General features: G+C 42.3%; 1 protein-coding gene across 4 annotated transcripts in view; it reads left to right on the top strand.

Annotated features, from left to right (window-relative positions):
- Positions 1-7,132: 7,132 nt before the first annotated feature.
- Positions 7,133-21,796, top strand: part of STXBP6 (syntaxin binding protein 6) — a 253,094-nt gene continuing 238,430 nt past the window's right edge. For 2 of the 4 annotated variants that reach the window (XM_025391915.1, XM_025391916.1), the window contains exon 1: positions 7,133-7,515. The gene's annotated coding sequence lies outside the window, so the exon portion shown is untranslated. Of the gene's footprint in view, positions 7,516-8,093; positions 8,187-21,796 lie in introns of all 4 variants that reach the window. The other 2 variants (XM_025391917.1, XM_025391918.1) reach the window with 2 other exon arrangements.

Here is a 21,796-nt window from a genome sequence, read left to right as displayed (position 1 = left end):
GAGGATTTAGCTACACAGAGAAGGGCCTGGAAATGGGAGTAAGAAAGGGCATCAAGGGCAAAGAAAATTGATTTCACCTTTGAATTTTTTTTCTCCAGTCTTTCTGGCTGGGTATCCTAGTGAGGGCAGTGCTTCTTAAACTTTAATGTGTAAATGAATTACCTGGAGATCTTGTTAAAGTGCACATTCTGACCTACCAGGTCTGGGCTAGGCGGGAGAGTCTGCATTTCTAACAAGCTTCCAGGATGATGCTGAAGCTGCCAGTCCAAGAAGTGCACTTTGAATAACAACATTCCAGGCCTTATGTTTCTAAGATGGGGCAGTTGTAGTGGGAAATTACAAGGCCATGCATCTGGCTGTGCAGGTCCATGGGGCCTGGAAAGTTTCTGAGGACAGAGCAGCAGTGCTTCTCTCACTGTCAGTCTTTTGACAGGGGTCAGGGACCATAATAAACAGAAGAGAAGGAGCTGCCCTGCATTTGTAATACAGAAGACCTCTCCATCTCACATTGCGGGTGGATTGCATCGTTCCATCATCTCCAAACCAACAGCACAGAAACTCTGTGTGGTCACTGACTCACTGTGTCCCAGCAGAATAAGAGATTCTTTGTTAGCTCAAAGTCTAGCAGTTTTTCTGGCTCTTAGTGGAGACAGAGTAATTTTAACTCAAAAATAGGTCTTTCAAAAATATTGCTGAAATAAAGGAAGCAGTAATCAGGATGGTTCAGTCCACCAAACTCCAAACTTAACACAACAAACCATATCTGCATTAAGATAGAGGCCTTGCTGCTGCAGAGGGTGGTTCAAACAGCCTTTGTATATTTTTATTTTTCTGCTGGATATTATTCTCTAAGACTTCTAATTCAAGCAATTCTAGAAATAAGGGAACAAGAGCCATATGTAACTGTTTATGACCAAAATTCAGAACTAGTCACATCTTGAATCATAACTTCATAAACATAAATAATGAAATCTCTAAACTATTAGTCTACCCTTTTTGAACTTTATTTGGAAATATAGTAATAGGTGGAAACACTTGGACATCTGGACAAGAGAAGGTAGAAAGTTTTTTAAAAGCACTTTCTATGTATATCACATTTTCTGTGTGTGAAAAAAGAAATGCTATATTCCATCTGTAGAGTAAAATAGGATTGCCTGTGGCAAAGGCAAGGCTTCTAAGAAACAGCTCAGACTGAAAATTCAAAACACACTCTGGGTTTCCCCCTTCCATTTTTCTTGAAGTTACCAATATGAGTGGTCATGGGATGAAAGTAACAATATTTATTCAGCATTTGCTGTGGGCCAGATACTGTGCTAAGCATATTACATATGTGCTCCCTTTTAATCCTCCAATTACAACTATAAATAGATCTTAATATGCCTATTTTAGAGATAAGACAGCTGACAGAAAAGTTGTAGAAGACCATAAAGCAAGATCGTAAAGCAAGAAGTTGGAACAGAATTTCAAACCCACATTTGTCCAATATAAAATCCATACACTTTCTACCACGGCATGGTGCCTCCTAATACCAGATTTCTTGGTGTCTCTTGCTGAGGACAGTTTGCTTCTTGAGGCAGCTGTCCTTATTAGATGTTGAGTTACGTAGAAAAGTCTGTGGGGTTGGCAACAGGTCAAACTTAAAGACCCTTAAGATTCCTCCCAACCTTTACAACATCTTCCCACCATAGTGCCTTTGTCCATGATATTTTCTCTGCCTGAAATTCTCCCTTTGCTTTTTCATTTTTTTTTTTGCCTGTTTAACTACTTCAGATTTATCCTTCAGAACTTAGTTTAATCATTATTTCTTCAAAACAGTCTTCTTTTCCTTTGTTCTGTTCACTCTTTCTACTACACACATTTTTTTTTTTTTTTTTTTTTTTTTGGACAGAGTGTCACTCTATCACCCAGAATGGAGTACAGTGGCACGATCTCAGCTCACTGCAACCTCCGCCTCCCAGGTTCAAGCGATTCACCTGCCTCAGCCTCCCAAGTAGCTGGTATTACAAGCATGTGCCACCACGCCCAGCTAATTTTTGTATTTTTAGTAGAGATGGGGTTTTACCATGTTGCTCAGGCTGGTCTCGAATTCCTGACCTCAGGTGATCCACCCACCCTGGCCTCTCAAAGTGCTGGGATTATAGGCACGAACCACTGTGCCCAACCTCTACTACACACTTTTAAAAGTGCAATGTATCTTTTGATTGTGTAACTTATCACAGATGCAATTTTACATTTATGTGTGTGTTCTAAATATCAGATTCCTTATCTCTAAAATGAACTATTTGTCTCCTGTCCCCGATGACTCAACTGAATGATAACAAGTTGTAACTGTTATTTGTTGATTGGCTCTTGCCTCTGTGCTAGGTGTTTGGTGAGGTAATTAAAGATCCTTAAGACTTGTTCCCGGCACTCAAGGAACTAATAATCTGATTGAAAGGGGGTCGCTAAGAAATATAAAATGATTACAGAGCAACCAAGTTCAGGATGTAACCACATCTTTTGCAAGAAAAAAATTGCTTTATTTTGTTTTTTCCAAGGAACTATCTCTCCTTCTAATCTATGTCTCATTTATAAACACTGGCATAGGAAAGCTGATGCAGTTTCAGTAATGAAGTAATACAATTAGAAAAGTGGAAAGAAGCTTGGAGAACAATGGAAAACCAATAAAGGTGAGAAGAAAGAAATGAGAACCACAGTTTGCCATGTCTCTCAGAAATGTTCCATCTTATAGTGAACGATAGTGGGCCAAAGCTCACCAAATTTGATATTGGTAGTCAATATTTATCTTGACTCTTAAAAGCAGAGCAGAGGAGGAACTATATGTTTAGTAACTTAGAGATAAAATGTTGACCGTGTCAACTCAGTCAAAAAAGAAGGTGGACTCCAGTTATAGACAGCTAGAACCCTTAAAGGATGAAACTACAGACCAAGGCTAATTGTATAGGAAACAGAATAGGGTCCCAAATATAAGCTCCATAAGCCCATCTGAATTTCAAAGGTCTCCCAGATCCCATCATACCAATGTTACCAGAAGTGACACATTTCATTCACAATTTACAAATGGCACATACGTGCAGTAGGCGCAGACCTCTCCCTAGTCTGGAGGTGCTCAGTGCTACTGGCAAGACAGCCATTGTGAAAGTCAAAATGAAATCCTAAACTTTAAAATAATCCATATTTTTATATTAAAAGGGTGAGAAGAAATTACAAAATGTAGAAAAATGAGGAACTGAACCAAATATTCCTGCTCCTCAATATATTATTTCTGCCCCTCACTCGCAGGATTCTTTCTCTAGTCATTTTTCAAACTCCAAAATTTTCTTACGGAAATGTTCATTTGAGTCTATAAGATCCTCTTAAAATTGCATATGTCTTTAGAAGGGCTGATAGTCTTGCACACGAGTGTGAATTAATTTAATCAAGTTATTTTACTTAGTTCCAACTTGCAGCATACTAAATGAATGCTGATTGTTAAGAATAGAGAGCAAAGACAAGCTGATTGAGATAGAAAAAGGCCAGACAGAATGAGGACAATAGGTGCATGAAAAAGGATTTCAGGAGAATATTGGAGAAGTAAGGTGCAAAAAGAGCAGAAAGGAAAATAATTATTATTTTCACCTATCTCAAGGCCCAGAAAGGCTGGTGCTATACCCCTCAAGAGAGGAAGAGAAATTTCTTTCTTTTTCTTGACCTTATTGAACAGAATAGGCCCAGCTCCTAGGACCAGATGTGAATCTGGTACCATTACAAACTCCAAACATTAAATAGGTTTTTTGGAACTAGCTTAGTGACACAGCTCTTACAGGAAAATGTGATATTCTAAAAAACTTAAAGGAAGTCCTCTTACAGCTCTAGAACAAGGACTAACTTTGAGGAATATAATCAAGATGGAACATTTGAAATTTCCAATATTTTAGAAACTATGACTAATAAAAATGGCAGTTTCATATGGTTCAACCCAAAAGTTAATAAGCTGATGACTCCCTAAATGTCTTATCTGAAATTACATCATCAGAATGAAGAATCTGAAAAGCTACTTGCTATACCATGTAGCAGAAAAAGAAGTTTAAATATAGACTTTACTAGTCTTGAAGACATACTGTGATTGATGATGCATAAGAGATGCTGTTCCAAATAGTCACATTATAATGCCCAATTCCCGATCAAGCCCTCTGTGTCCATGTCAATTTATTCCATTTGTTATTTAGACAGCACTTCCTTCAACAGCCGTAGGGAACTAAGACATCTATATCCATGGGTGTTTTAGGATGAGGTTGACAGTGGGCATTATGGGTTTCAGGGCAACTTTAGGTGAACTCAGATTTTCCTTGTATCACTTAATGTGATTAACATTCACACGGAGGGTTTTGCCACGTGATCTGGCATCCTTACAACCATGAGTTTACTTATGACACAGGGAAGATCGCGTTTAGGTTTTCCTTTTCTTTATCAGAATAGCAATTTAAAAGCCTCTAACTTAACATCTAGATGAACCGTAAGGTCTTTTTCAGTTCCATCATGTCATGATCAGATTTTATGGAAAATAAAATGACTATGCTTGCTCTCACATGCATAGGGTATTTCTATAACTATATGGAAGAAACAGGCAACATTAGTCTTTCTTGAGGAGGGAAACTTGCTTTTTCCTGTACTGAGCTTTTGTGCACTGAACTCTTTTTAAATACCATGTATTATTTGCTAACAGCAATTAAAAATACAATTTAAAATGTCAGCAAAGTATTTTACTTGTTAAAGTACAGAACCCCTCCCTGTATAAATGTTTAGTTCCTGTTCTTCTTGCTCTTCTTTATGACCTTACCATTATTGTGATTTAAAAAAAATTATAACAATTCCTAGGCACTGTGGGAGGTGAAACAGAGATGCAGAAGATTTTGATGATGGAAATTGCTATTTATTTTGCAAATATTTGTAACTCCTTGTTATGTGACACATCCAGGGCTAGGTACTTCCTCCTTTACATGACTTCTGGAAGGCTTCTTGTGTAAACATTCAAGCTTTTTTTTTTTTCTCTTTGAGAGGTCTGCATGCTTAAAATGCTTCCCATAGATAAGCAGCGGTTTGTTCTCCATGAATGCAGCAACAGATTAGGCTACCTGCAGGGAGAATCATCTCCCACACTAAGGTAGGTCCCAGGTGTTTGAGGCAGACACTACCATGATGAACAGTACATGAGTTAGAGACCACTTTGTACAGAGGGGGAGAGTCCTCTTGACTAGATCTGCAATATTGAAAACAAAAAGATGCAAGTGAAGATAAAAAGGGAAGGTAGCAGAGCGGGGAGATGACTGGCAATAGAAGCTAGTACAGTAATATCTTACTTCACAGAATTATTGAGTTACCCAAAAGCTGATTCCAAAGTTTTGTAAATATCATCCCAACACATTAGAAAGGCTTGCTAAATTAAAGAAGCTTGCTACTTAGAACAACTTTTGTCAAGCAAAAAGGTCCTTATTTCAATTCAGATTTTACACAGATGACGTGTAGATAAGAACTCTCAACATTTTCAAAGCCCTTAGACATATATTTCTTTGGATTCTCACATAAACGCCATGAGAATTGTTTTCCATTCCACAGATGAGGAAAGTGCAGCTTAGAGGTTGAGCCACTTGCCCATGGAAGCCTGATGGGGAAATGGCTGAGGTTTAGATCAGGATCCCGGTGCTCTACTCGTTGGCACTAAGGTAGCCCCACGACATGTCTCTACAGAGATAGGCAGAGCACAATAAACTTACTTTATTGGACAATTTTATCTGATTTTCATAAAACTGGAGCTGCCAAATGGGGATACCTAGGGTATCAGAAAACTGATACCCTGTCCATCTTCCCAGAGTTCGGTTTGGATTGTCTCTTCCCCCAGTATCTCTGCTATCTCCACATAGTCTACAGATAAAGTGCAGGAGCCACAGACTGGCAGTCAGGACTTCTGCCTGAGGCCCCATCTACAGCTCAAACCCTCCTTCCCATTTCACTATGCTAATGCTTACCCCTTGCACTCCAACCAAGCAGGTCTGTGTACCCACCATCTAACACCCCAACAGGGCCAGGCTAGGGTGAGGTGAGTCACAGCATTGAAAGGTTCACCAAAGAACTCAATAATCAAGGTTAATATTTTAACGGAATATTTCAAAAAATCAAAATTAACATCAAAAAATGCATGATGAAAAATATCAAAATTTTAAATAAAGACAGGGTCAGTTTAGGGTTTTTTCCTATTGCTTCAGGCTCAAAAGTGCCTTCCGGGACACTGTTACCGGCCCTGGCCCTGCAGTGACTCCCCACTCAGATACTTTTACTAATGATGTTTCCCAAAAGTTAGTTCTTACAACCGCTTTCTACATTAGTAACCTCTTTCTTTTTGAACGCTCCAGCATTTAAGTGTAGCACTGTACTGTTAGGAAAACCCATTTCCCCTAGTAACTAGTAGTACTTTGAAGATATTCTGAATCATCTTGGATCCTTTCCAGCACTTTCCCAAATCACAGTGAGCACTCAGCACCACTTCGCTAAAAGAATGCAGAATCACAATGCTCAAATCATTGTATGGGAGGGTTCAGCAGGGAGGGGACGCAGATATGTTTTGTTTAGTGCAGGGTGTTTTAAGAAAATTGAATTTATCAAGATTTTAAAAATCAGGATATTGTACATCAATATACTCCATTTCTGGAAAAATCAGAAAATCTAGCAACACTAGGTCTAATTCTTGCCCGATAGCAACGGACACTGAGAGCAGAAAAGCGGCCCTGCCTTCGGAGCTCTCTCCAGTTCGCCTCCTCCCAGTTACAGTGCCTGTCAGGCCCCATTAGCTCTTTGAGTTTGCTACCCTAAGAATAAAGAAAAGAGCACACAGGATAAAAATCCATCGGCTGGGTCTATTCGTTTTTTCCTGGAGAGAAAAAAAATGTTTCCTGGTTGTCCTTTCGAATACAGTCTCACAGAGAAGCTCACAGAAGCAGCCCTGCTTTCTAGCCCACAAACTTCCCACAAGCTATGAAAGTCGCACCGGCTCTTGCGCCCAGACCAGTCTCTCCTGGGTCTTTGGCTCTGGGACCCCGTCCCTACATTGGCCCTTCACTTCCTCCGCCACCTCCGCGCTCCCTAGCCTGCGGCAGGTCCCGGCCCCCAGCTGCTGCTCTTTGCCCCGGGCCAGGGCGCTCGGGCTCGCCCACGGCGGCACTGAGCATGCTCAGAGGCGGCAGCGGGGGCAGGTTTGCTTCGCAGGCGCTCGCACTCGGCGGCGGGCGGGCGCGCGGCTGCAGCTGGAGCTCCAGCGCCCGGAGTTGGAGTTGCCGGGAGTTTCCCCCCCACCCCTCCCTTTTCGCGCGCGGCAGCAGGAGCCGGCGCGGGAGCCGCGAGCGGCGGCTAACCAGCACCCGGGCCGGCTAAGCCTTGTCCGGAGCCCGAAGCCCCGCGCGGGGCAGCCCCCCGGGGAGGAGCCTCGAGCGCTGGGACGCGTGCCGCGCACTGCCACGGCTGGGGCGCGAGCCAGGCTGCACGGTAGGACCGGGGCGAGGGGAACCGCGCGGTCAGGGAGGAGGCCAAGCGAGGGAGATGCGGTTGCAGCCGCCAGGGCTGTTGGGGCACCTGGCGCTCCGTCCGAGGCGGGTGACTGTGAGGCCGGGGGAATAGACAGGCGCCCAGAGAGATTCTTCCAAGTTGGCGGGTGGCGGGAGAGGGGGCCGCGCGCCCCGGCGCAGCTGCTTTGTGCGCGCAGAGAGGGACTCATGTGCCTGGTTCTCTCCAACCCTGGGACCCGTTGTGCGGGCAGTACTGGGCACGCCACGGAATGGAGTGATTTCCTCCGAGAAAGTTGAGGATGGAGCCTTTCTTTCCGCACTGTCCCCGCGATGGGATGGGCCCCGAGAATGCCGCCCCGAGATTCCCAGTGTGGGGGAACTCGGGGTCGCTGCGCCCCTAGATTCAGCGCAGAAATCTGCGAATCACTCCGATCTTCGCGAACTCTGGCATCTTCTAGGAAAATCATTACTGCCAAAATTGAGGCGAGCTTTTCTGGCGGGCACGGCACCCTGCCCTCAGGGCGCTGGCACTGGGCGATGCCCCCTTTCCGATCTCAGACTCGGTCAAGGGCGCCAGGTTCCGAATTCGCGCTTGCGGTGCACGTCGGCATCGAGCCTTGCCAACACCGCTGGGCAACGTGGCTGGAGTAGGTGGGTGGCTCGATTTTCCCTCCAGCCTTTCCTCAGGTTTATAACACCCCGCCACCTCACCACCCCACCCGGTTCATCTTCGCAGAGGACAGGACCTGCAGGTAGAGAATTTGGAAAGACATATTGTTCCATAGGAGAAAGTCCCCGATGTGTATCTGCCTTTGATTCTGGCCCGAGGATTTCATAACGAACCCTCTCCCCTTCCTATTACGCTGCCCTAGGGACTGGGTGGGAGAGGATAGGGTCGGTGGGTCCGCAGGGACTTCCACCTCATTCCACCCTCTCCTAAGACTGCAGTCCGGGCGACCCCAGGACCCTGGAACTGGCATTGTGCGAATTGTAAGGGTGTGGAGGATGCCGACGAATTTTTCCTGGCTCCACTTTTTTCACTTCTTGTTTTGAGTTTTGGGGTTTTGCCTGCACAATAGTCAGAGCCGCGCTGTCATAACCCTGGGGGTGGAGGAGCTTCATCCGAGGCTGTGAGCCGCTGTTCGCCTCAGAGGCTGCTAGTGGGAATCGGTCCAGAAATGATTATGCAGGCTAGAAATATGCCTCTCTTTTTCTTCTTTTTTGGCTGAACACCTTGGCTGTTGGGTTTGTGTGTTAAGTTCTTAAAGGGACACCCTCACACTGCTCAAGTGCCAGGATTTAGGGGCTCACCATTTCTGCTGCCCGTTTTTCTCTTTGCTTTTTCTTTGAGTGTAGTCTGCTTTGGGGCAGATTTGTAGACATGCGAATCACATAATGTGGATACACTACACCGTTCTAGATTCAGACAGACTTGAGGTCAAGTTTCAGCTTTACAGCTGATGACAGTGCTGATGGACAAATGATTAGCCACTCTGAACTTCAGTTTTCTCTTCTGTCAAATGGAGATAATCGTGGCCTTACCTCCCTCCATTGCAGGGTTGTTGTAAACTCAGATGAGATAATGGAAATGAAAAGTGCTAAGAAAACTTTAAAGCACCATTCTGGTCTTAGATATTGTCTCTGTGCTCTTTACTCAGTTGTTTTGAATGAGCTAATTCTTAATTATAACAAGACATCTAAGTCTTCTCTTTATCCACTCATTTCCAAGTGGTTTAGTTGCTTGGGCCTTTGGAAACATCTGTTTACCCTTTTTCTTTCTCTATTTTCAAATCCATCTCTTTTGATTTTAAGATTTGGAGCTTCAGTCCTCATATTTATCTGAGAAAGGCAGCATGATGTGGATTAGGAGATGACTGGGGTGGCATTATCAACATTCATGGTCCTGGGCCCCAGAATTGGCATGGTTAGAAAGAAAGGCCTTAGTTTGAAACTCAAGGCTGATGAAGAAGTCAGCAGATCCTGGGATGGAGCTCTGACTTGACCTCTAATAGTGACCTTGAACTAAGGACTCAACTCCTAATCTGTGAAATAAGTCTATGAAGATTAAAAGCCAATATCAATTGAAGGCAAGAACAGGTGAGATTATCACTCAGTTAAATAGGATTCACACAGGCTCCTGAGCCACTGCAGGTGCAGCATCTTCCCTAATCTTAGGGCAATGGTTCTCACACTTGAAGATAATCATCTGGAGGGCTTGTTAAACCACAGGTTGTTGGGCTATACTGCCAGAGTCTCTGATTCTCTAGGTCTAGGGTGGAGGCCCAAGAATTTGCATTTCTGTCTAGTTCCAGATGATGCTAATGCTGCTGCAGACCATGCCTATAGAATCACTAACTTATGGGGTGGGAGATAGTAAGAGAGATGAAGTTTGTTGTGAAATGCCATTATTTTCCTAGCTCATATACAGAGACAAGGTTTCTTTGGGGGTATGTTGGGAAGTCTCCTTAGGCATTTTATATTCCAATGCCTGTGCCACTTACCATTATCTAGGTTTAATAATTCTGATTGCTCTTTAAATGGATGAATTTTACAAAGAGGTAGGATTCCCCCTTCTTTTCATACTGTAAAATAGGTAGTCTCAGATTTTAGATCACCCTTGGGTACTGCAAGATTGGTGACCTTTATAATTTATAAAATCCAAAATCTACCCTATTTCCTTTTTTGAATAAACCTCAGACATTTGTGGAAAGGAGGTTATGTACAGTTCTGACAGCTTGAACCTTAAGGTTGGAGGACAGAATAGATCACCTAGGGAACAAGTTTAAGAAGAATTTGCAGTGGTGTCTTTTCTGAATGGACAGCTTACCCAGGCCCTTGAGGGAGCATGAAGTACACCCCGCAACAAATGTCCCACGGTGGTTAGACCTGGCAAAGGCCTTTCATTCCTTCTGGAGAATGGTGGTGGCACTGGCAGTGGCTGAGACCCTCTCTCGGTCTCTCAGAGGGTAGAGGGCTGGCTTTCAGGGGCAGCTGATCAGTATTAGTGTGGTGTCCTGTGTAACCTAGCTTGTAATCAAGCACTATTGGGACTTAACGCAGTCTTAAGCTCTTTTCCTTTTCCCCCACGCCATAGTCCTGTGCTGAGAGCTCACCATGACTTCCTATGACCTAGACTGTGGCCTTGAATTTTGACTGCTTTGCATCAGAGAGGCTGTGGGAACCTGCTTGAGTCAGAAAGGTTCCTGCAATAACATCCTAAGGAAGAAATAAAGTTTACGTAATGTAGCGCCCAAATGAACTAGGTATAAGAGGAGGTCAGTCAGCGCTTTAACTAGTTCTTGTATTGCTATGCCAAATGGGATCCCAGCTCACTGTCAGGCTTTATCTCAGCTGTCCATTTGTGCTTTCTTTTAGTTTTAAAATGATTAGCACTAGAGAAACCTATCAGTAAATCAGAAACCTTTAAAAAACTCAAGTGTACACTTAGTGTTTTAGTAGATAAAACTTCAAGGCCCAAACCTGTCTTCCTGACAGCAATCAGCACTTGGTGAAGACACAGCCTTCTGGTTGTCATTCTTAAGATTCATTAGCTAATTTAAATGGTTTTTCCCACTTAGTAGGGAACATTTCTATTTTAAAATTCCTTCCCATAACGTGATGTTTATATTTTGGGTGTTACCCATGCTTTTTGCTGCTGGGATTTTTTCCAGTGTGAGGGCAGCCTCTTATCACCATTGTTCACTTTTCTCAGTACGTGATATCTTTGCTCCCTTTAATAAGTCTGTTGTGAGACAGTCATTATGACACTTTATTTCTTTTTGGTCATTAGGACTGTTATTACTGAGTCACAGAGAGTCAGGGCCCATTCCTAGAACATTATTCTCAATGCTCCTAGAGGGTGCTTTTAAACTAAAACACTAGTTATACTGCACTAGCTCATTTCTAAGATACATTCTTTTTCTGACTTCAGAAGTCCAGATGGATCTTAAAAATTAAGAACACATTTAGGCCAGGCACAGTGGCTCACGCCTGTAATCCCAGCACTTTGGGAGGCCAAGGCAGGTGGATCATCTGAGGTCAGGAGTTCAAGAGGTCAGGAGTTCAAGAGCCTGACCAACATGGTGAAACCCCGTCTCTACTAAAAATACAAAAACAAATTAGCTGGATGTGGTGGCGGGCACCTGTAATCCCAGCTACTTGGGAGACTGAGGCAAGAGAATTGCTTGAATCTGGGAGACGGAGGTTGCATTTAGCTGAGGTTGCACTGTTGTACTCCAGCCTGGGCAACAAGAGTGAATCTCCTTCTCAAAAAAAAAAAAAATATATATATATATATATATATATATATATATAAACTCATTTAATGTACAGTTTTTTTCTCTTCTTCTGTAACCTGGTATGTTAGTGTAGTGCCTATTAATTGATGGCATCCTCAAACAAAGCAAATTTAGTTCCTTATTCTGATAGAAAATATGGTTTCTACTCAATGCTGTCCAGCTGATAGAATTGCTGAGCAGTTAGCTCAGCAGTTCCAAGAATGTGTTGGTAAAATGCTGTTGGGGTGGGTGTTAAATCGGTGTACTCTTATAAAGGACAAATCCATTTGGGAAGCACTGCCTATTATTTTTTTCCTCTTGTAGAGATTCTCAACATGGGCATCATTATATCAAAGACTATGAGAAGTACTATAGTTAACTATATCAACAACAAAAACTTGGTTACATTTATTCAAGTCAGCGTTTCCCAGAATACAGAATGTTTCTGAGGTTATATATGTATCTTTCAGGACTCCATTACTGAATTATCACAAACCACAATTTTAATATGTGGTTTAATATTGACATTCATTAAGTATGGCTATTAATTAATGAACTCTGTAAGTGGTTACTTATTTTTTATTTCAGAGTAGAGAAGAACATTTTAAGCTGTGGTCACTAAGAAAGTCTCCACCAAGGGGCTGGACTGCGATAATATAAATAGTGGGTAGCACTCTTCTAGGGATAAGGGACATTTTAGGTTGGAGGGATAATGAAGCAGGAGTAAAGACTTGCATTTGTACCTGCATATAAATAATTTTCAGAGCATACAAGAAAATGGATTGTGCCCAGCACAGTGTGAGATTTACTGAATCTGCGGTGGTGGTCAAAGAACCTACTAAGGCCAGGCTTGGTGGCTCATGCCTGTAATGCCAGCAGGTCAAGGCTGCAGTGAGCCCTGATCATGCCACTGCACTCCAGCCTGGGCAACAGAGTAATATCCTGTCCCCAGCAAAACAAAACAAAAAGTTTTTTGATTCTGTAAATTCATTGAAATAGCAGACGAGTTATAGAGAGGACTGGACAGCTAGTTGCAGGAGTGGAGACGCAACACTCAGGATGAAAGCAGGCAGGGGTGCCTGGAACTGAAGTGGGGCATGGAAGTGTTCCTGTGCCATTAGTCATTAGGGGGATGCAAATCAAAACCACAGTGAGATGCCACTTCACACCCACCAGGATGGCCAGGTGGAGAATGTGGAGAAATTGGAACCCTCCTACATCAGATTACTAGTGAATATGTAAAATGGAACAGCCACTTGGGAAAAGGGGTTGGCAGTTCCTCAAAATGTTAAACATTGGCTACCTAATGACCAGTTCCCCTGCAAGATAGATGCACAAGAGAACTGAAAACATGTTCATGAAAATATGAATATTCATAACAGCCTTATTCCTTTTTTTTTTTTTTTTTTGTTTGAGACAGAGTCTCATTCTATCTCCCAGGCTGGAGTGCAGTGGCATAATTTCTCCTCACTGCAGGCTCGACCTCCCAGGCTCAAGCAATCCTCCCACCTTGGCTTCTCTAGTAGCTGGGACTACAGGCATATGCCACCACCTCCGGTTAATTTTCTTATTTTTTGTAGAGACAGAGTTTTACCGTGTTGCCCAGGCTGATCTCGAACTCCTGGGCTCAAGCAATCCATCTGCTTTGACCTCTGGGATTACAGGCATGAGGCACTGCGCCTGGCCAGCAGTCTTATTCTTAATCATAGGCTGATGAATGGATAAAGAAAATGTGGTACATCCATGCAAGGAAAACTATTCAAACATAGAAAGGAACAAAATGTTGATTCATACTACAACATTGATGGACCTTGAAAACATGCTATGTGAAAGAAGCCAGATACAGATAACCATATATTGCATGATTCCATTATGAAGTGTACGGAATAGGAAAATCCACAGTGACAGAAGTAAATTAGTGGTTGCCAGGGGTTGGAAGAGGGAGAAATGGGGCGAGACTGTTGATGGGTCTGAGGTTTCTTTTTGGGATGATGAAAATCTTCAGGAATTAGATAGGGTGATGATGGCACAATTTTGCGAATACACTGAAAACTACTGAGTTGCACACTTTAAAAGGTGAATTTTACGGTGTATGAATTATTAAATTTTTAAAAATAGGAAGAAGATGGTTGGATCCGAAGGAGAGTTTAAAACAACAACAACAACAACAACAAAACAAAAGGTGAGACAACTCCAGAAATAGGGTTTCAGTTTCAGGTTAAATTTTCTGCTATTGGGAAAAAATACCTGGATTATTCCTTTCTTCTTGTTTGTCTTTGGCTTTCTAGAATGCTCTTGTTACTCTCTCATTCGAAAGTTTACTACCTGAATTAAAAGGGTTTTGTTCCAAGTTGCTCCTGAGTCAGTGGGATCGTTTTCATGGCAAGTGCCTTGCCATCTTCATATCTGAGTGTGTTCTAGATTTTCCTCCAGAGACAAATTCCATATTCAGGCTTCCTTGTTGTGATCCACCAGAGGGCATGCTGACTCTGCAGTTTCAGTTTAGCTTCCCCCTGGAGATCTGACTGTGATAGACATTTTAGTGTCATCATCTAATTTGTTTGTAGAACTCTGTCAAGACTGCCTTCTCCCTCTTTAAAAAAAAAAAAAAAAAAAATCTCTGTGTTCAAAGAGGGTTCATGTGGTGCTCAGCATTACATGAACATCAACGTATTTGGGTCCAAGAGGCATTGTACTAAATGAGGTTTAACACCACTGGAGCTGACACAGTTGCCCCTGGGGTAGACATTCTTCTCTCTTTATCAGTGTGGTGCCACAGTGCCTCTTGAGAGTTTGTTAGAATGCTGATTCTGATTCAGTAGGTCTGGGACGGGGCCTGAGATTCTGCACTTGTAACAAGCTCTCACTGATGCAGATGCTGCTGTTGAGTGGATCATACTTTGAGGAGAAGCTGATACAGTATAGAGAAGATGGCTTCAGAATGGGACAGGGCTGAGTGAGAAGCATAGCTCCACCATTAACGTGTGTGGGACCTTGGGCAAGTTAATTAACATCTGCACCACAGTTTCTTATCTGTACGATCAGAGTAAGACTGAGCAGGTAGAAATATGCCTAGCATCATGTGCCTGAAATGCTAAATGTTCTCGACCTTCTCCTGCCCACAAAGGTTAAGAATTCTATGGTGAGGAGTAAGGAACAAAATACATGACTGTGATTCTCCCACCTGGAGCCTGTGCCCCTTGCCCCCACCAGCCTCTGCTTCCTCTTTTGCTTTTGGGACTGGCACTAATCCCTGCTGGCTTGCCTTCTTATGGGATTGGCATGAGGACATTATGAGCTGTACGATGAAGCACCTCTGTAAAGTATATGCTGTTACCCTACAGTGCTGACTTGGGAAATTACATCCTCATAGTTTACCCAAGGTGAGTTGGTGGCTTGTTAAATGTGTTCTGTTTCTGTTTCCTTTATCATCATTTGAAGTAGAAGGAAACAGGAGATTGTGTTTACATTTCAACTAAGTTGATGGATCATCTTAACTTTCTTCTGGGAAACAATACATACAAATCATTTTTAAGAATTAAACTAACAAAGCCACAAGTGCTATAAATCAAACTAGTTTCCAGTCTCCACAGCCTGATGTTTGCTGGTTTCCTAAGGGTAGTAATTGTACCCTTTGAGACCCTGTTCCACCTCTTGTTTGATGCTTTCATGGCTTGTCAGGTTTGAGTCTTTAAGGCCTGATGACTTTGAAGAAAATGAGATTGTTTACTTTGTTACAATGCCAGGGCAGAGCATTTGAACTGATGTTGCATTGACATCAGGTAATCAAAGATATTTGGATTGAAGCCTAATACACTAGGCTTCACTGGGACTCACTGGCCTTCCAGAAGGTAGAGGTGGCCGTATCATTTGGAAGTGAGAATTATCTGATTCCTCTGGCAGGTGAATATGTTTGCTGCAGACTAGTCGCCTTCCATAACCGCTATCTGATAACTAAGCTTGGTTAGATAGGTCATGTATCAGTGAGCTGTTTTTTGTTTGTAGACTGCCTAGAAATATGTTGACTTGTACAGTCTAAGCTGAAAGCCAGTAGTAACTAGTGATTGAGAAGTTAATATTATTCTTGAAAAATTTAATCTACCCTGTCATTAAATAGCAACAAGGAAGCAGTCCTGCTGCTGAGAAGGAGCAGGGAATATGAAGCTGGGTGTTCCTGAAGCAAGTTGTTTTAAGATTAAATACTTATGCACTATAACAATACGTATTTTTATTTTTATTTGTATTATTTGAGATGGAGTTTTGCTCTTGTTGCCCAGGCTGGAGTGGAGTGGCATGATCCCAGGCTCACTCTGCCTCCTGGGTTCAAGAGATTCTTCTGCCTCAGACTCCTGAGTAGCTGGGATTGCAGGTGTCCACCACCACTGCCTGGCTGATTTTTTGTATTTTTAGTAGAGACTGGATTTCACCATGTTGGCCAGGCTGGTCTCGAACTCCTGACCTCAGGTGATCCACGCACCTTGGCCTCCCAGAGTGCTGGGATTGCAGGTGTGAGCCACCGTCCCTGGCCTTTTTTCTTTTTCTTTTTTTCTTTTTCCTTTTCTTTTCTTTTCTTTTCTTTTCTTTTCTTTTTTTTTTTTTTTTTTTTTTTTCTTCTTTCTTTCTTTCTTTTTTTTTTGAGATGAATCTCGCTCTGTCCCCCAGGCTGGAGAGCAGTGGCACAATCTCAGCTCACTGCAACTTCCGCTCCCGGGATCGAGCAATTCTCCTGCCTTAGCCTCCTGAGTAGCTGGGACTACAGGTGCACGCAACCACGCCTGGCTAATTTTTGTATTTTTAGTAGAGATGGGGTTTCACCATGTTGGCCAGGCTGGTCTCGAACTCTTGACCTGAGGTGATCCACCCGCCTCGGCCTCCCAAAGTGCTGGGGTTACAGGCATGAGCCACCATGCCTGGCCCCCTTTTTTCTTTTTAAACTGTTTACCTCGAATATAGGAAGTTGGCACTTATATAAGGAGCTCAAAGCTAATAAAGTAGACATTTTTGTCAATTTCACTACTGAGAAATGAGACTTCAGATCCTTTTATGACATTGCCAACCACATACTTGCCGGTCTATCTAATCGCTGATTTTAAAAATGGAACAGGAATCTTGAACTCAGACATCGTCTTTAGGGACAGCCTTTGCTCTCAATCCTCACTAGACTGTGAACTCTTTCAAAAACAAGGATCTTCATTTTTGTATTCCAGAGGATACAAACTATGCATGTCTGTCATGCGGTAGAGAATCAGTAAACATATGTTGAGCTGCTTTTCTTCTGTGATTCCCCTTCACTATCTAGTCTATTAATTTTTGTTTCTTTATCAGGGAGAAACCAACGCCATGACTTAAAAATAATAAATTTTTATTTAACACTACCTATACATTATCATATGCTAACATAATACACAGTTCTAAGCACTTTACGAATGTCAGTTCCTTTAATCCTACAACACACTCTCAAAGGTAGGTACTGTTACTTATCCCTATTTTACACTTGAAAAGACTGAAGTAGAGAAAGGTGAAGTGACTTCTGTCTAAGGTCCTGCAGTACTATGTAACAGCCTCAGTAGACTTTAGCTCTCAAATATTACCCTCTTTTCCTGAGTTGCAGAGAAATGAGATCAGACATGCCTTTCCATCTTCAATTCTAACCACCTCCCTTGTCCTCTGTCTCCTTTCTGACCACCCCCAAGTTCCAGAAGAATATAACATGAGTTTGAAAAATAAAGTTACAGGTGTAAGACATGGCTCATTCATATGGCCCCAGGCTGGGAGTGAGGCCATTCACACAGAAGCCATTTAGGATGACCTGTATGAGCTTTGCAAGGCTGTGACTTCTAGCCCTAGGCCTCTGAGTTTGTCAGGTCACCATATGCCCCAGGTCGGTGCCTCTAAACCTTTATGTACATGTGATCACCTGGGTATCCTGTTAAGATGCAGATTCTGATTCACTGGGTCTGGGGTGGGTCCTGGGATTCTACATTTCTGACAGCATTCCAAGAAATGAAGAGGGCTAATCCTTGGACCAAGGCTGTAGAGGAGCCGAGTCTGTATGGGTCCAACCCTAGTATTCCAAGCAACTTCTTGCTTGAATAAGGCCTAATTCCTAACCTGGGACCCAGAGAGAGACATAAGATATCCAGAGAGATATGCACCAAGAAACTGCAATTTATACAAAGGCAGAAAGCAGCAGAAGACAGAATGAGAGAGAAACTGAGAAAAAGAAACGTATGCCTCCAAAATGAAGACTGTGCCTCATTTCCACATGTGAGCTGAAAAGCTCTCCACTTTCGACGTAAAAGCTTGCTATAGAGCAGCCCTGGTAATAGAACTACAAGAAGTATAATAACTTCCTGTTTGAGTTGAAATGAAAATTCATAAAGAATCTATGCTACTAACCCCCTAATTTATACAAAAGAATACCTAATACAAAAGAATACTTCTGTATTCTTTTATGTTGTATTTTGTATTTTATGTTGGACTTCTTTTAAAAACTTTTGTATTTATTTTTAATTGAAAAATAATTGTGTATATTTATTGTTGTACAACATGACGTTTTGATATATGTATTTGTTGTAGAATGTCTAAATCAAGCTAGTTAACATATGTATTACCTCCCATACTCATCATTTATTTGTGGTGAGAACATTTAAAATCTACTCTGTTAGCAGTTTTTAAGTATACAATACACTATTGTCAACTATAATCATGGTGTTGTACAGTAGGTCTAAATGTATTCACTTCTCCTACCTAACTGAAAATTCGTATCTTTTGACCAACATCTCCCTGGTCCCTCCATCTCCTCCCCTGGTAACTACCATTATTATTAATTATTATTATTTTTAAACTTTTAGGTTCGAGGGTATACATATAGGTTTTTTATATAGATAAACACAAGTCATGGAACTATGTTGTACAGATTATTTTGTTGTCCAGATGCTAAGCCTAGTGCCCAATAGTTATTTTTTCTGCTCTTCCTCCTCCTACCTTCTGCCCTCAAGTTGGCCCAATGTCTGTGGTTCCTTCTTTGTAACAACCATTCTAATCTCTGCTTCTAAGGGTTCCTATGTCTGACTTCTTTCCCTTGATTTTGTGAGATTCATCCACATTGTGTATGCAGCAGTAGTTTGTTTATTTTCATTCTTGGATAGTATTCCTTTGTGTGAACATAAATTGCTGATGGCAGATGTTTGAATTGTTTCCAGTTTTTGAGTATTATGAATAATGTTCTTGTGAACATTTATGTGTATGTCTTCTGATGAACATGGGTTTGCTTTTCTGATTGTGGGTGTGTGTCTACAACTGCTAATTTCTAAGATGTGAATATGTTCAGCTTTAGTGAGTACAGACAGTTCTCCAGTGTGGCTCTTCACGCTCCTATCAGGTATGAATAAGAGTTCCATCGTTCCACATTCTTGCCAACACTTAGTTTGATAAGTCATTTTCATTTTAGCCATTCGGATGTTTGTATGGGGGTCTATCATTATGATTTTAGCTTATCTTTCTCTTATCACTATTTGAAGTTTCGTATCTTTCTGTGCCTCTCGTTTATGTTTCAGCTGTGTATGTGAGTGTGCATGTGTGTGTTGGTATTTTTAAAAACACAATGAAAGTTCCACAGAACATTTGTAAAAAGTCTTGAAATCTATAGTCATGGAGGTTTACCAGTCACTGATACCTGATTTTATCCTCAAATGTTTCTGGGGAAGGAGGACATGAAGTGGTATATAGAGGTATAAAACCCTTTAGCAAGGAAACTTGCTGAAGAGTTGGAGCCAGAGTAGATGGCCCAGGGCAATTGTAAAGTTAGAGACCACTTGAAAACTTAAAACCATTTAATCTCCAGATGAGTTTGCCTTTTGTAGAAGTCCCTCTGGAAGATAGTAAACCACCTTAAAAAGTATTGCTGAAAACATTTTTTGGAATTGCTCTAAGCATATATACTTTTGGATACTTTGGGTGCTTTTAAAATGTCCTTTGAGCATGTACAGTGATTTTGGGAAGTAGCAAGACTTCTCAGAGTCCAGTCCCACTGAAAGGAAGGACTGATGCCATGGGTGACAAACAAAAAACCCTAAGCGTTATTTATAAGACTTGCCTGTAAAGGAATGCAACTTCCTTTCTTGAGTGAAGACTGAAGACATTAGCAGGCAGGAAGAAGGTGCCACTTGAATGATGTCTTTTAATCTGTTTTGAGTATTCTTATTATACAGATGAAAAGTCAGGTTTAGAGAGCAAAAGAGAACATGATTGAAAAGTCAAACCTTACTGTCGTGCCTTTTCCTTTCCCTACCCTGCCTTTCCTCTGACAAGTGTTGGAGGAATTAACACAACTCTGTTGCATCCAGAAAAACGTGTGCTGATAGTGAAGTTCTGGTTTCCACTCCTGTCCTATTTCAGAGTCCCAGGAGCTCTCCGGGCCTCTGTCAAATGGGATTCTGTGGAGACAGGAGTCCTAGGTGGCCTGTGTCAGGTGTCAGGACACTCCTGTTTCCCAAACCTGGTTCCTGCAGTCCTGCTGTTCTTGGGAACTCTTGAGGGCCTTTCAGGGTCCTGCCACATTCTGCCAGGACTGTCTTACCTGTAGGCCTTGCTGTGTCTGCTCCTTTTTCTTCCTGACTGGCAAATAGCTACCCAGAAAATACTTTCAAGACATGCTGATGAATAATGTCACTGTTGGAAATTATATTCCTTGTAAAAAACACGTCTTTTTCTGGGTGGATACTTACATAAAATCTGACCAGTAGAAGAAGGGTATAGCTGATTCCTTTTTTTTTTTTTTTTTTTTTTTTTTTGAAGTGGAGTCTTGCTCTGTTGCCCAGGCTGGAGTGCTGTTGTGTGATCTTGGCTCACTGCAAGCTCCACCTCCTGGGTTCACGCCATTCTCTTGCCTCAGCCTCCTGAGTAGCTGGGACTACAGGTGCCTGCTACCACACCCAGCTGATTTTTTTTTGTATTTTTTAGTAGAGACGGGGTTTCACCATTTTAGCCAGGATGGTCTTGATCTCCTGACCTCACGATCTGCCCGCCTCGGCCTCTCAAAGTGTTGGGATTACAGGCGTGAGCCACTGTGCCCGACCAGCTGATTTCTTTAATGTTCATTTATTCCTGAACTTAAAAGAAAGTCTCCTATTCGTTTTCCCCAAGCCCCAGTGGGTTAATGTTCTTTGGTGTGCAGTAAAGACTTTCAGAAATTTTTCCTGAAAAGAATGCCCTGGGCAGGTAGCTTTCAGATGGACAGTGGGGCATTTGGCCTCCCCAAGGGCCCAGAAGAAAGACACATGTGCTTGACCATCCCAGAAACCTGTTCTCAGCCTTTCTGGATCATGGACCCCACCACACTAGCCCTCTTGCACTGACACTGGGAATGTTGTCTACAAGCTGGGGATGTAGAAAGCTGCAATCCACAACCTGTATGTGTATATATGTGTGTGTGTGTGTGTGTGTGTGTGTGTGTATTTTTTTTTTAGATGGAGTCTCGCTCTGTCACCCAGGCTGGAGTGCAGTGGCGCAATCTCAGCTCACTGTAACCTCCACCTCCTGGGTTCAAGTGTTCTCCCACCTCAGCCTCCTGAGTAGCAGGGATTATAGGCACACACCACCACGCCCAGCTACTTTTTGTATTTTTGTATTTTCAGTAGAGACGGGGTTTCACCATGTTGTCTGGGTTGGTCTCGAACTCCTGACCTCAGGTGATCTGCCCACCTCAGCCTCCCAAAATGCTGGGGAGGCTGAGGTGGCTGTTTTTCTGGCTCAAAGTAGTAGCAGAAAAACCTCTGTGTTTCTCCTGAGACTACATAGTAGAATGCTTTCTTCATTTGGTAGTTTCTTTATTTTTAACACCTGTAATCCTGCATAGTCTTGGTTTTTACTGCAGAGTACTTGGTCATGTGTAACCAGATAGCTTAATTTCCTATACGGATTATAATTTTATTTTGTTCATTTTCACATAGTTTTCCCTAGATAAAATGAGGTAGCTGAGAA

Source organism: Theropithecus gelada, chromosome 7b, assembly GCF_003255815.1.
Source record: "Theropithecus gelada isolate Dixy chromosome 7b, Tgel_1.0, whole genome shotgun sequence".
NCBI classification, from domain to species: Eukaryota; Metazoa; Chordata; class Mammalia; order Primates; family Cercopithecidae; genus Theropithecus; species Theropithecus gelada.
This window is presented reverse-complemented; position numbering and strand designations above follow the sequence as displayed.